Genomic DNA, 14,951 nt, shown 5'->3' with positions numbered 1-14,951 from the left:
AATTGATAGACCGCTAGCAAGACTAATAAAGAAGAGAGAAGAATCAAATAGAGGCAAAAAAAAAATGATATATCCCATTACTGGGTATATACCACCGATCCCACAGAAATACAAACTACCATCAGAGAATACTATAAACACCTCTATGCAAATAAACTAGAAAATCTACAACAAATGGATAAATTTCTGGACACATACACCCTCCCAAGACTAAACCAGTAAGAACCTGATTCCCTGAATAGACCAATAACAGGCTCTGAAATTGAGGCAATAATTAATAGCCTACCAACCAAAAAAAGTATAGGACCAGAGGGATTCACAGCCGAATTGTACCAGAGGTACAAGGAGGAGCTGGTACCATTCCTTCTGAAACTATTCCAATCAATAGAAAAAGAGGGAATCCTCCCTAACTCATTTTATGAGGCCAGCATCATCCTGATACCAAAGCCTGGCAGAGACACAACAAAAAAAGAGAATTTAAACCATTATCCCTGATGAACACTGATGCAACAATCCTCAATAAAATACTGGCAAACCAAATCCAGCAGCACATCAAAGAGCTTATCCACCATGATCTAGTTGGCTTCATCCCTACGATGCAAGGCTGGTTCAACATACACAAATCAATAAATGTAATCCAGCATATACACAGAACCAAAGACAAAAACCACATGATTATCTCAATAGATGCAGAAAAGGCCTTCAACAAAATTCAACAATGCCTCATGCTAAAAACTCTCAATAAGTCAGGTATTGATGGAACATATCTCAAAATAATAAGAGCTATTTATGACAAACCCACAGCCAATATCATACTGAATGGGCAAAAACTGGAAGCATTCCCTTTGAAAACTGGCACAAGACAGGGATGTCCTCTCTCACCACTCCTATTCAACATAGTGTTGGAAGTTCTGGCCAGGGCAATCAGGCAGGAGAAAGGAATAAAGGGTATTCAGTTAGTAAAAGAGGAAGTCAAATTGTCCCTGTTTGCAGATGACATGATTGTATATCTAGAAAACCCCATTGTCTCAGCCCAAAATCTCCTTAAGCTGATAAGCAACTTCAGCAAAGTCTCAGGATACAAAATCAATGTGCAAAAATCACAAGCATTCTTATACACCAATAACAGACAAACAGAGCCAAATCATGAGTGAACTGCTATTCACTATTGCTTCAAAGAGAATAAAATACCTACGAATCCAACTTACAAGGGATGTGAAGGATCTCTTCAAGGAGAACTACAAACCACTGCTCAAGGAAATAAAAGAGGATACAAACAAATGGAAGAACATTCCATGCTCATGGATAGGAAGAATCAATATTGTGAAAATGGCCATACTGCCCAAGGTAATTTATAGATTCAGTGCTATCCCCATCAAGCTACCAATGACTTTCTTCACAGAATCGGAAAACACTACTTTAAAGTTCATATGGAACCAAAAAAGAGCCCGCATTGCCAAGACAATCCTAAGCCAAAAGAATAAAGCTGGAGGCATCATGCTACCTGACTTCAAACTATACTACAAGGCTACAGTAACCAAAACAGCATGGTACTGGTACCAAAACAGAGATATAGATCAATGGAACAGAATAGAGCCCTCAGAAATAATACCATACATCTACAACCATCTGATCTTTGACAAACCTGACAATTACAAGCAATGAGGAAAGGATTCCCTATTTAATAAATGGTGGTGGGAAAACTGGCTAGCCATATGCAGAAAGCTAAAACTGGATCGCTTCCTTACACCACATACAAAAATTAATTCAAGATGGATTAAAGACTTAAATCATAGACCTAAAACCATAAAAACCCTAGAAGAAAACCTAGGCAATACTATTCAGGACTTAGGCATGGGCAAGTACTTCATGTCTGAAACACCAAAAGCAATGGCAACAGAAGCCAAAATTGACAAATGGGATCTAATTAAACTCAAGAGCTTCTACACAGCAAAAGAAACTACCACCAGAGTGAACAGGCAACCTACAGAATGGGAGAAAATGTTTGCAATCTACTCATCTGACAAAGGGCTAATAACCAGAATCTACAAAGAACTCAAACAAATTTACAAGAAAAAAACAACCCCATCAACAAGTGGGCAAAGGATATGAACAGACACTTCTCAAAAGAAGACATTTATGCAGCCAACAGACACATGAAAAAATGCTCATCATCACTGGCCATCAGAGAAATGCAAACCAAAACCACAATGAGATACCATCTCAGACCAGTTACAATGGCGATCATTAAAAAGTCAGGAAACAGCAGGTGCTGGAGAGGATGTGGAGAAATAGGAACACTTTTACACTGTTGGTGGGACTGTAAACTACTTCAACATTGTGGAAGACAGTGTGGCGATTCCTCAAGGATCTAGAACTAGAAATACCATTTGACCTAGCCATCTCATTACTGGGTATATACCCAAAGGATTATAAATCATGCTGCTATAAAGACACATGCACACGTATGTTTATTGCGGCACTATTCACAGTAGCAAAGACTTGGAACCAACCCAAATGTCCATCAATGATAGACTGGATTAAGAAAATGTGGCACATATACACCATGGAGTACTATGCAGCCATAAGAAAGGATGAGTTCATGTCCTTTGTAGGGACATGGATGAAGCTGGAAACCATCATTCTCAGCAAACTATCTCAAGAACAAAAAACCAAACACCTCATGTTCTCACTCATAGGTGGGAATTGAACAATGAGAACACTTGGACACAGGAAGGGGAACATCACACACCGGGGCCTGTCGTGGGGTGAGGGGAGGGCAGAGGGAAAGCATTAGGAGATATACCTAATGTAAATGACGAGTTAATGGGTGCAGCACACCAGCATGGCACATGTAGACATATGTAACAAACCTGCACGTTGTGCACATGTACCCTAGAACTTAAAGTATAATAAAAAAAAAATTTGCACAATGATGCTCACCATGTTGATATCTAAAAGAGCAAATGATTGAAGAATGATAGAAAACAATATACCAGTAAGTTCCTAATAGAGAAATAATTGAATTTTGCTATATTGATATACTGAAGTATAATGTAGCTGTATTAAAATCTTTTCCAAAAAAATAAAATATTTTAGCAAAAATTATATGAAAATTTTTACTAAAAGAAAATATCAATAGTATACTGCTAAGTGAAATGCAGGATACAAATTTAGATCATACTGTTGATTCTCTGTCTCTCTCTGTGTATATATAATGTGTACTATAGTACGGATGCACAGAATAAAGATGTGAAGGAACTGTTCTGAATGTTAGCAATGATGCATCTTATTTCCAGTAAGAGGTAACAAGAGGAGATAAGGAGACCCATTCTCTATAAAAAACAACTATACATATGGACAAAAATGACTAAAAACAATCACTTCAGAGCATTAGGAAATAACCAAAGGCAGACAAAAACCTAAGAAATATATTCCTGAGGCAAACTGCTATTTAATACTTTATCTAGTAAGAACAGCAAGTTTTGATGATCTTCTTGCTTGGGGATGTTACTTCCTGTTTAGCTTGAATGGCAAAAACCTACTGCTTCAGCACCAGAGGTGGTAGACTTGGTTCAGGGTAGTGGCAGAACAAGTAGACATTTAATGGTAAGATTTTAGAAGTGAGAGAGCCATAGCAGATTAAAAACTATTCACACACTTGTGACTTTCTTCTACTAAATTACACATGTGTGCGGAAGATCTTGAAGAACCAGATGAAGATTGGAAGTTCGGGAGAATTGTGAATTTGCTCCACCTTTGAATGTATTCCTAATTCACAAAGATCCTGCCCTGACGTATTCGACCGTGACCTCTGCCCAAATCATTTACTAACCATTAAACTACACAGACACAGAGGAAACCCCTAAGGAGCCATGCTAAAAAAGCAGACAATATCAATAAACACTCAAAATCCAAGCTGAAACATCAGCAGATAAACACTGCAGAGGTACCAAATTTCACAGTTTGAGTCTAGAAAAGATAACTGCAAAAACCCTAAAATACTCAGAAGAACAAAATTGGTAAATTAAGCCCAGAGTCACAATAACATATTATCTACAAGTTCCAATTTTCAACCAAAAGTTACTAGACATTAGAAAAAAAAAGGAAGTGTGGAAATGTGATCTCACTGCTCAAGCAAAAAGGGTAGTCAATACAAACTCCAAATTAATCCAGATGTCTGTTTTAGCAGACAAAGACTTCAAAGAAGCTATTATAAATATGATCAAAGAATTAAACAAAACAAAACTCACTAGATGAGCTCATTAACAGATCTGAGATGGCAGAAGAAAGAATTAGTGAGTATAAAAACAGATTGATAAAACAATTATCCAAAGCAGAAAACAAAGAGAAAAAAATATTGAAGGAAAATGAACAGAGCCTTAGCTATCTGTGGGACAATATGAAATATCCTAACATACATGTAACTGAAGTCCTAGAAGGAGAAAAGAGAGAGGAAGTGAGAAGCGGCAGAAAAAAATACTTGAGGAAGTAATGGCCAAAAATATCAAATCTGGCAAAAAAGTTTAATTTACAAATAACTGAAGACCAATGAACTCCAAGAGGACAGGTGCAAAAGGTCTCACACTTACATGCATTGTAGTCAAATTCCTAGTAGCCAAAGGCAAACAGAAAATCTTAAGAGCAGCAAGGGAAAAACATCATGACACATACAAGTAAAAAGATAAATGGTTGAATTCTCAACAGAAATAATGCAGACCAGATGGCAACTGGAATGGCACATTTAGTTTGCAGTGGGCTGGGGGGACAGGCAGTGGCTCACACCTGTAATCCCAGCCCTTTGGGAGGCCAAGGAAGGAGGATTGCTTGAGGCCAGGAGTTCAAGATCAGCCAGGATGATAGTAAGATCCCATCTCTACCAAAATTTAATGTGCTGGGAGGGGTGGAAGGTGGGGGATGAATATCCTTCAAGCAACAATTCTATATCCAACAAAAATAAACATGAAATAAAAACATTCACATATAAACAAAAAATCAAGAAATCAGTTCATTGTTCGTGGACCTGCCCTAGCAAGAAATACTGAAGTAAGTACTTCAGGCCAAAAGGAAATGATACCACATGGTAACTTGGAACCACAGGAAGGAATGAAGAGCACTGTGATTAGTAAATATGTGAATACATATAAAAGACTGTGTGTGTGTGTGTGTGTGTGTGTGTAGGTGTTAAAAGTTTCTTCTCTTAATTTCTTTAAAAGACATATGTTTGATAAAAGCAAAAACTAATATTGCATTAAGTTTATAATATATATAAATGTGATATTCGTGATTGCAATAGTACAAAGGAGAGGAGCACAGAGGTAAACTGGTACAAAGCTCCTACATTTTATTAGAAATAAGTATATTATGATACATTAAAGATGCATAGTATAATTCCTAGAGCAACTCCTAAAAAACAAAATTTGCTACAATGTCCTTGATAACTTCTATTAGGTTGGTGCAAAAGTAATTGCAGTTTTTGGCATTACTTTTAAAGGCAAATACCACAATTACTTTTGCACCAACTTAATACAGTCAGACTATCACTCATATATAATACATATAAATACATAGTGTGTTTTTTGAAAAAAAAAAACACAAAAGTATACCAACATGGTAAAGCATATCAAAATGGTAGCATTAAAATTAACTTTTTCCTTTTTTTGTTCTTTGTAGATTGCATACGTGATTACAATGTTTTAAATAAAATATTCCAATAAAATTAAAACCACGCAAAATATACCATAACTGTTTTAGAATATACATCAAATCCATATTCTAGTTAGTTAAGAAGAGAAAAAAGATGAGAGAGAGAAGAGATTCTGGCAAAGAAGAAGAAGAGGAAGAAGAGGAGGAGGAGGAGGAGGAGGAGGAAGAGGAAGAAGAAGAAGAAAGGAAGAGAGAGAATAACAAAAACATGCATAGAGAAATAAGATAAGGTTACCTAAACATAAAGAAGGAAAGAGAGGTTGAGGGTGGGGCATGGACACAGAAGAAGTAGAAGTGATGAAGAGGAAGGTGAATACAGGGCTTGGGAGATACTAAAGATGTTTTTAATATGGGTATCATGCATGGGAGTCAGGAAGTATAAGAAATTCTTTAAAAAAAAGTACTTATATTTTCCTGTACAGAGAATCTCGGTTTTTATCAGATTCTCAAAGGTATGTGTGGCCCCAAAAAATTAAGAACCAGTGTTCTAAAGTAGCTTGCCAAATCCCATTCATTTGAACTATGGATTCTGATGCATCCTTACCACATTATTGTCTTTTGATATGATAATTAACTAATTTAAGTTAGTTCATAACTCTTTAATTGTCCTTTATTCTTATTCAGAGGGTTAGATCTGGGTGACGGGAAGGGCTAGAATAAGGAGAACATTCTCTGGGCTATGAAGGCAGAAAACAGCAAGATGATTGTATGAGCTGGAAGTCCCCTACTCCTGAAGTTAGGTACTAAGCAATGTAATTGTTGCTTTTATTTTAGGATCTATGAATTTATAATTTTCACAAGATTTCTCATGTGGTCCTGATGATCAGCCAGGTTGGGAATTATTGCCGTGAATAGCAGTAAAGTCCTGAGGCCAAGATAGTTTATAATCTCTCGGTATCACTAGCATCCAAAGTTGTACTTGAAACACAGAAGATTCTAAATGGTTAGTTGAATAGTTTATTAATAATTTTTAACAATATTAATTTTTCCTACAATGTGTAGATAAAATAAAATCAGCCAATGTCAAATTACATAGAACAAACACATATTACATATAATAGAACAAACACATATTACATGTAACAAGTATTCAGATAAGAAAGTGCCTACATCACTTAGACAATAAGTTACTGGTTATATTAGAAAATTTGTGTATGGATCACTAGTGTGTAAGTATTCCAGATCTCCGTCCCTGATATCCTTTCTCTCCTCACTGGTCAAAGTAAGAATAACTTCTCATTCACATTATTTCCTAAGATAAGTCTTATTCCTTGAGTGAGCAATACCTCTTAGGCTCCTGAGTGATTGTAATCAAGGGACATTATGTAAACTTCAACAATCTTAGTGTTGGTTTCCTTTCCAAACAAGATGAAAGAAATAATTATTTCTAACTACAATGCTATTTTACATCAATTCCAAATCAAAAGTAAATCTCCTCCTATAGTTGATTAACAAGTGTTAAAATTCCTGCTATACCAGTAGTCTTTTGAAACTATAAACTTGTAACATATGAGGATCATGGGTTAAAAGTATAAAAGGTACTTTAACATGATATTCAGATAAGGTTGTTTGATCATGTAATTCATAGAATAGAGATACTTTTCCTTAAAAAACCAGGAATTCACTTCCTGTTCCAATCATACGGGAAGAGAAATTTAAAGCTGTACATATATGCATTCTAGTAGTGTACCTTATTAATAAAGCCATTTTAATATAAAATTCACTCAAAATTTAGAACTGTTGATAATAATTATGCAACAATATAAAATTTAATTGTAGAGGGAAAAAATCCTGAGACAGAATAACATGAAATGGGATGGTTTAGTCCACATTTAGTCCACTCAATATTCTACTCACCAACACATAAATGTAGCTAAACAGCCTATACTGAGCTTAAATTGTGTTAGATTCACATATTTCAGGGCTTGCTTGGTCAACCTTGGAACAAGTCCACTAGACATTGTATTAGTCCATTTTCACACTGCTATAAAGAATTACCCAAGACTGGGTAATTTATAAAGAAAAGAGGTTTAATTGACTCACAGTTCCGCATGGCTGGGGAGGCCTCAGGAAACTTACAATGATAGCAAAAGGTGAAAGGAAAGCAAGGCACATCTTACGTGGTGGCAGGGGAGAGAGTGAGAGTGGGGAAGTGCCACTCTTAAACTATCCGATCTCATGATAACTCACTCACGATTATCACCAGAACAGCATGGGGGAAACCACCCCCATGATCCAATCACCTCTCACCAGGTCCCTCCCTTGACACACAGGGATTACAATTCGAGATGAGATTTGGGTGGGGATGTGGAGCCAAACCATAGCAGACATCTAGTGTTGGAATGAGAAGTGTCCTGGAAAAGAAGTCATTCTTCAGGAAAGACTAAGTTAAAGTAGATATGTTGAACCTCATGACAATGTTTCAGTTGTCAATTTTTTTTTATTTCCAAGGTTAGACTATATATCTGTCACTCCAATTTCTCTCTGATCCAGGCTCCCACCCCAGGCCCTCCTCCACTTCAAATCTTATTTATGTGTCCTAGGAAAAGAGAAGGGTTGAAATAAAAACTCAAAAGTTACTTTCACTATAATCTTCTTAAAAAGATACTCAGTAGTATGAAGTATTCATGTTTAGGTAGCTCCTCTCTCCTTAACAGAATGTGTAATGTAAACAGGGAGAGAGGTGCCCTTCCCAAGTTCTGACATAAGTCCATGGAGGAAGATCAGTCTATGTGGCCTAACAAATCGGGAAATACTTTGCACATACAGCAGCATCTAGTGGGATCAACAGTGTTATGGGACAGAGGACGGTAAAAGCAGAGGGGGTGATGTGGTCCTTTTTTCTTTTTCCCCCCAACTACTAAGGCCTGTGTTTGTGAACACATATGAGGCAATCCTCTTGAAAACTGCTACAGAACTTGGGGGACACTGACATTCACCTTAACTATAAGGGCAAAAGCCAGTAAAGCACTTTTTCCAACAAAGAAGTTTAGTTCTATTTTAACTGTCTTTTAGAATGGTTGAAACTAAACAGTAGGGAAAAGGCTAGAATAAAAAGATATTTTGGTAGAGACAGGGTTTCACCATATTGCCCAGGATGGTCCTGAACACCATAATACCCTAATGTTGCCTGTGTTCCTGTGTATTGCTAGGAGACTGTCATATGGTAACATGTGGGTGAATTAATGGCTCTATCACAACTTTTAATGGAGAACATCTTTCTACCTGGAGTCCATGAAGCCTGGGAGCCCCTGGAAATGCTCCAGGGCAGGGGTTGTCAATTTTTTGGCTTCCCTGGGCCACACTGGAAGAAGAATTGTCTTGGGCCACACATGAAATAAACTAACACTAACAATAGCTGATGAGCTATTTTAAAAATCGCCAAAAACAAAAACAAAAGCAAACACACACACACACACACACACACACACACACACACACACAAAACTTCATAATGTTTTAAGAAAGTTTATGAGTTAGTGTTGGGCCACATTTAAAGCTGTTCTGGGCTGCATGTGGGCCACAGGCTGTGAGCTGGACAAGTTTGCTCTAGGGGGATTCAATTCGTATGTTCTGTGTGAATTTTTAAAATATGTTTTTTAGGCCAGGCACGGTGGCTCATGCCTGTAATCCCAGCACTTTGGGAGCCCAAGGTGGGTGGACTGCTTGAGCTCAGGAATTTAAGACCAGCCTGGGCAACATGGTGAGACCCTGTCTCTACTTAAAATACAAAAAATTAGCCAGCCATGGTGGCACATGCCTCTGGTCTCACCTACTTGGGAGGCTGAGGTGGGAGGACTGCTTGAGTCCAGGGGCTGGAGGTTGCAGTGAGCCAACATCACACCACTGAACTCCTGCGTGGGTGACAGAGTGAGACTCTGTCTCACAAATAAAATAAAATGTTTCTCATCATACTCTGAAAATTAAATACTGGCCAGGCACAGTGGCTCATGCCTGTAATCCCAGCACTTTGGGAGGCCAAGGCGGGTGGATCACTTGAGCTCAGGAGTTCGAGATCATGCTGGGCAACATGGTGAAACCCTGAATCTACAAAAAAATACAAAAATTAGCTGGGCATGGTGACATGCACTTGTGGTCCCAGCTACTCAGGAGGCTGAGGTAGGAGGATCGCTTGAGCCCACAAGGCAGAGTTTGCAGTGAGCTGAGATCACGCCACTATACTCCAGCCTGGGGGACAGAGTAAGACCCTGTCTCAAAATAAAAAACAAACAAACAAAATACCTAAGTACTAACATAAGCATATGAGCACCCCACTCATTATCAAGCAATTCAGTGCAATTTCAGTGCCATAATTGTGTTCATAGTTAGGCTTGGTGTCATGTGCTCTCCTCAAATGCTAGGGTTTGCTTTTAATGTATTCATAAGCAATGCCTAACTGCTGCTGAGGAGGCCTGTCCAAATGTCATGGCAATAGCCTTGCACCTACTGCTGCTGTACTCATGTTCAATATTCTGGCAGAAAGTGATTTTTACTGTAGCCAAAATTTGTGACTAAGGCATTTGCACTAAATAATAAATCTTTAATTTCTCAAGTTACATAGTAAATTGAAACTTTGTTATTTTTGCTAAGGTAAATTAAGCACTATTTGATTTAGGGCCAGAATTGAGGAAAAAACTGGGCTTCTATGTCAATGCTTTGTTTGCACCAAGAGCAGGCCAAACAATGTCATAGCACATTTGTACAAAAATGAGAGATTCTGCAGTGGACTGATTAGAAAAAGCAGGTGGAAAAATGAGGCATATCACAGCAAACAGAGTAGGGAAGTACACATAAGACAGACTCAAAAAAGCAGAGCTACACTAACCCTTTCCATATTGGTATTTTAAGCTGACATTCTGCTGGTCTTTGCATACGCCAACTTGCAATGACTGCAACAGCAGTGAGCATAAAGGTAAACTGTCGAAGAATTGTTTGTTAAATACTTTCTTTTTATTTTCAGCTTTTTTTTTTTTTTTTTTTTTTGAGACCGAGTCTCGCTTTGTTGTCCAGGCTGGCGTGCTGTGGCACCATCTTGGCTCACTGCAACCTCCACCTCCTGGGTTCAAGTGATTCTCGTGCCTCAGCCTCCCCAGTAGCTGGGATTACAGGTGCATGCCACCACACCCAGCTAATTTTTGTATTTTTAGTGGAGATGGGGTTTCGCCATGTTGGCCAGGCTGGTCTCAAACTCCTGGGCTCAAGAGATCCACCCGCCTCAGCCTCCCAAAGCACTGGGATTGCAGGCGTGAGCCACCATGCCTGGCCTATTTTCAGCATTTTCGGTTGCATTATTAATGTAACTAAATCATCAAAATAATGGCTCAGTAACTAAAATAAGCTTATTATCAATATTTTCAAAATTAAAGTGATAATTACCATGACATAAATCTCCAAATCATTTAGGCAACATATAAAACATAAAACAAGCAAGGAAATCTGTCTAGTAATAAATCAAAATTTTGGAAATTCAATATAAATAAAACAACACTTTCATTTAATTAAGATTGTTTAAATTATATTTCTTAAGGCCTATTTTCATTTATTTTGAAATTTTAATTTGTAAATCTAGCTAGATTTGTTTGAAAAATAATTTAGTATACTAAAATCATGGGCTCTGGAGCCTGCTTGGTCTAGGTTTGAGTTGCACAGCTGACATCTATAAGCTGTGGGATCTTGAACAAATCATATAGCCTATCTCTTTCTTAGTTTCCTTATCTGTAAAATGGAGATAAGAGTAGCACCAAAAATTCCACCATAATTTTTTAAGTGAGATCCAAAAAATTAGGAGTATGAGCTTTGGAGCCATACTTCTTGGATTTTTTACCTGAATTTCCCTTCTCCTCCTGTGTGTTACTACAAGGTTTTATTAAGCCTATCTCATAATGTTGTTGCTATAAAGACTAGATGAGTGTCTGTGTGTGCATATATGTGCATGTACTCCAACCATCCATCCATGTAACCATCCATTCAAAGTGCCTTCATTATAAGTATTATGGGTTTACAGTTGTAAGCACAACAGTAAAGAGTTTACATTTGGTTTCATATATACACATTAAGTAACATTTTGATACAGTATCAGAGTCTAAAAGGCAATGAGGAGCAAACATAATTTTTTTTTTTTTTGAGACAAAGTCTCACTCTGTTGCCCAGGCTGGATTGCAGTGGCACAATCTTGGCTCACGGCAACCTCTGCCTCCCAGGTTCAAACAATTCTCCTGCCTCAGCCTCCTCTATAGCTGGGATTACAAGCATTTGCCACCACGCTCGGCTGATTTTTGTATTTTTAGTAGAGACGGGGTTTCACCATTTTGGTTTCACCACTGGTTTCACCAGGCTGGTCTCGAACTTTACTCATATATGACTAAAATATAAGACACTACATTTTTAAAATTATATTGTTACCATCCTGTATATCTTAAACGATGTTTATTTTAACCGTACCGGAAAACACACTATTTCTGAAACTCCTTAGAGCAGTGGCAGTTTGACAATACAGCAAGGTTTCCTAATATTTTGGTGGCCTACCCTCATGACACATTTTCTTTGTCTATCTAGAAAGCACTGTAGCACTAAACTATACATGCTGACAGGATAACAATTGCTAGTCAGAGGACTCCTTGACACCTGCTAAATCCAGCATAGCTTTATTTCTGCTTATTAAATTTAACTGTTTAGCATATTTTCATTTAACATGTGAAAATATTGCTGCAGAAGAAACAGTATCAGTGAATGAAGTAAAAAAAAAAAAAGAATTTTTTTTCGGTTGGGCACAGTGACTCACACCTGTAATCCCAGCACTTTGGGAGGCCGAGGTGGGTGGATCACCTGAGGTCAGGAGTTCGAGACCAGCCTGGCCAACATGGCGAAACCCTGTCTCTACTAAAAAAGTACAGAAATTAGCCAGGCGTGGTGGCAGGCACCTGTAATCTCAGCTACTCAGGAGGTTGAGGCAGGAGAATAGCTTGAACCAGGGAGGCAGAGATTGCGGTGAGCTGAGATCGTGCCACTGCACTCCAGCCTGGGTAACAAGAGTGAGATTCCATCTAACAACAACAACAACAACAACAATTTTCAATAATGTGACACAAGTTACTCGTAACAAACAGGACTGCTACCTTTCTTATCCAGGTGTGGATTCCTATTAAAAGACAATTTTCATGGTTTAGAGATATTTTGTGTTTAGAGATCTTTTTTGTCTCACCTTTATGGTTCTGTAAAAACTTTAAATGTTTTTGGAAATAGAATGCTATCTAAATCACAAAGTATTAATTAGTTTTTAAAGAAGGATAGGAGTGAATATTCATTTGCATTTTGGCTTAGTCTTTTTCTATCGAATAATACAGCCATCATAATTTCTTTAGAAATGAGCTGGGATATAAATAAATAATAAAAGCAAACGCTGATGATACACATTTTCTGTTACTGTGTCAAGACACAACATCGTTCTCCTTTGTTGGCATATTTGATTAAATTACTTCATTTATTTTTGCCATGCATGAGATAGTTTTTGTGTAAATTTATGAAAAAATTTTCATACGTGTGCCTTCCTTTAAATGTTTCATTAATGCTCTATGCTCAATTCTGGATATAACAGTGGATACACTTTGGATTACAGCCAATAGATGGCACTGCTCTCACTAGGTAGCAAAGACCACATAAAGGTCTCATTACAGGCACAAATTATTGAGACTAAATATCTGCTCAAATCTGAATTTTTCATGATGAGAGACACATATTAAAACATAATAAACATTTAAAAATCTATACTTAATAGTTACTGAATATGAGAGGCCAATTTAAGGCAACCAATTTACTTATTTACCTAAAAACATTTATTGAGTGCCTACTATCACTAGGCACTACAGATATAAAAATGAATAAGATATTTCCTGGTCTCAGGTAATTACACAATAATATGGTAAGTAATATTACTAATGGAGATGGTCACAGAGAAGTACGGGGGCTCATCCTGGGGATGGGATGGATCGGTGAAAGCTTTTTACAAAGGAGATGATGCATGAGCTAGTAACCAAGGGGTGAGGGAAGCAGGGAGGTTGTTGGTATACCATATTTTGAACAAAGGGAAAAGCAACAGCAAGGACTAGAATATAAGAAATAGCATAAAAGCATAATGTGGAAAGTATGACTCAGAACATGTCAAGATATAAACCTGTTAGGTTTATATCTCTGTTAGGAGAGCTCTAAAGCACTCAGAAGGTATGCTATCTTTTAAGAAATTTGGACTTCATCCTTCATGAAGACTGGAGGTAGGAATCAAACACAGTGGCTGTTGTGGGTAGTCCAGGCAGCAAGCACTAAAGCTTTAACCAGAGCAGTGGCAATAAAGGGTGGAGAGGAAGACATGGTTTTGAGAAATATTTAGGGGATAAGTGTTAGCAAGATATGGTATTTAAGTGTATGTGGGAGATTAGGGATGAGAACCAAGGCTGACACTCAAGATAAGATATTTCTAAGGTCCTTTTGAAATGCCACTGATAATTTCTTACTGATTATTCTTTTAATTGCTATTACATAAAGTAAGTTGCTGTCCTGCTGTTATCCATCCAATCTTTATTCTTTCATAGCACTCTGCACTTTTCCTTCTAAAAACTTATAATTTACAAGAATTACAGCACAATATGCTTCTTATATATTTATTTGGCATCTGCTTCTTCTATTTATTAAATTACACTTCATAAGGACAGAGTCATCTCTCCTGATCTGGTTCATCATTCCATATCTATCACCTAGCCTGATAAATAACTGACACTCAACAAATATTTGTTGAAGAAACACATATTTCTGAAGTTCCAAGATCTACTCATGCTCTGCTTGGCTGATTACTTTCTATCAGGATCAAACACTACTTAAGGCCACATTTGGTAATACCGACAAGAGATGCTGCCTATTCATTAAGTACTTTAGCTTTTTTCAGTGACAGCTTTTCTCACCAGAGTAGGAATGAGTCTTTTGCACATGTCAAGTTAGAAGCTATTTTAGAGTATAATAGGTGCTCTCTGCTCGTGTCAGCTTTCTCAGGGACAACAACCAAAATAACACTCTATAAAACCAAGAAATGTGCTCCTTCACCTTCTGAGTCTTGCCAGGGTTTCTACCATGTCCACTTGCTTTTCCTTCTCTCATGGATATTAATTTACTCTTATGGATTAATACTCTTTCTCAATGCTACCTTAAAATATCACAGTGGTTGGTCAATTCTCTGAAGCTTAACTATCTTTTAAAGA

General features: G+C 37.5%; 1 protein-coding gene across 8 annotated transcripts in view; it reads right to left on the bottom strand.

Moving 5' to 3' along the window:
• RSRC1 (arginine and serine rich coiled-coil 1) overlaps window positions 1-14,951 on the bottom strand; it is a 438,867-nt gene that overhangs the window by 217,928 nt on the left and 205,988 nt on the right. The gene's annotated exons all lie outside the window — the stretch shown is intronic.

The sequence above is a fragment of the Pan troglodytes genome, chromosome 2 (genome assembly GCF_028858775.2).
Source record: "Pan troglodytes isolate AG18354 chromosome 2, NHGRI_mPanTro3-v2.0_pri, whole genome shotgun sequence".
NCBI classification, from domain to species: Eukaryota; Metazoa; Chordata; class Mammalia; order Primates; family Hominidae; genus Pan; species Pan troglodytes.
Note: the sequence above shows the minus strand (reverse complement) of the source record. Positions and strands in the feature narration are given on the sequence as shown.